Raw genomic sequence first — 1,701 nt, forward strand, 5'->3', positions numbered from 1 at the left:
AATTGATTATCCCAACAGTTATTTTCTCTACATCCCAAACATTCATTTTGAATCTAGTTTTACATTTGAATTTCCATTGAGAATTAGTCATTTTTATCTCATAAGTTTAACTCTTAGCCTATTAATTCTTTCCAATCCCCTCACGATGTTAATCTTTTAACCTACATATATATTCCTTTTCTAGGTTATTTATTTTCACAATCGCCCATCTTCAATCACAACTAGACATCTAAAGCTGAAACAAGCCAGGAATCTAACTAGACTTTCATGCATCCCTCCCCTCCTCTTTGTAATCTCTACCACTATGAACCTTTTAAAAATGCTACAACTACCCTTAAAATTTCATACTATTTTCTTTTTATAGCATCACTACATCCTCTGTCTACTAGCTAGGGCCATATCTCTAATGTAGATAACACTTTGTTACCATTGTTGAGGCTCTCAACCCAACACTTCTCTCCCTCAAGCAAACAATAACAACGAAATTTTGCTTTTCCTCAATGCATAAATGGTTGTTTTGATTAGCGTTCCTTTCCCCCTGCAAATATCATTCCAACCCAAGCCTCATCTTCCTTAGCGATCTCATCCTTTTTAGATTTCCCCCAAGGTGAAGTATATTCCTTAGTTATCAGCAAGTCACATAACAACTCACATATTGATAGCCACTAAAACCCTAATTTCCTATTATTATGTACAATTTTTTACATTTAGATATTTCAATTCCTACATTTTCCAAATATTTTCATTTACAGGGATACTTATAATTCTCCCCCAACCATGGAGATGAGGGGGTTGAGGAAGCAGGGTGGGGTGACTAAACCCTAGCTTCATCGACCTTGGTTCGTGCCTCCCTTTACCCATTTTTCACAACATTTCTCTTATTGGTGTTGCTTCTACAGTTTATGGTGCCCCATCTGTGATATGTTTAGTGTCTTTCGTCGGGTTAAATATCGTGGTTTGTTTTCGGGCTTTCTTCTCAGGGTTTTCATTTGTGTTATCGCTTATGGATCTCTGTGGGAATATTTGAGGGAGTGGTACTATGGGTAGCCCCTTTCCAAATGGCTCATGGTTTCGTGCCTCTACCATTTTGTTGGAGGGATTTTTCGTCGTTGTCTTCTGGTTGGGGCTTATTTGTTGTGGGTTTTGGTGGCTCTATAAGAGGACTACTGTGTTTCCTATGGCCTTGGATTTCACTCATGTAATTGGAATTGTATCTATTCTAGGGTGCATTTGGGTGTGTTGTGGTTGTTCCTTCCACTGCATTTTTTGTCTTTTTGTAGAGAACAACTTCATTGTTGGCCGCTAGCCAGATGCCATGGGTTTTTGATGGGATTTAATGCCCTTTTATTTTCGTTTTTTTTTTGTGTGGCCTCATTCTGGGCCTTTATCTTGAGCTTGTAGAGTAGCTTGTGCTGAGTCTTTGATATTTATGACTTTTCATTTGTTGGTGTTTCACACCGATTGTTAGCCATTTTTTGTGGCAAGGTTTTCTATCATGATTCTTATATTCTTTGATTAGTCGTGAGGCATTATTTATCAAATGTTTTTTAGCATGTGAAAAATGTAATTTTATTCTTGTCCTAGATGAATATAACTACAGGTTTATTTTAGGAAGCAAATAATTTCACCCCTATCTCCTTTAATTCTTATTATAATTATATTAACCATAATATTAATAATTTTCATATGATTAATCATGAT

Source organism: Pinus tabuliformis, chromosome J, assembly GCF_031772625.1.
Source record: "Pinus tabuliformis cultivar Carrire ecotype Pingquan chromosome J, CPIR1, whole genome shotgun sequence".
Classification (NCBI taxonomy): Eukaryota; Viridiplantae; Streptophyta; class Pinopsida; order Pinales; family Pinaceae; genus Pinus; species Pinus tabuliformis.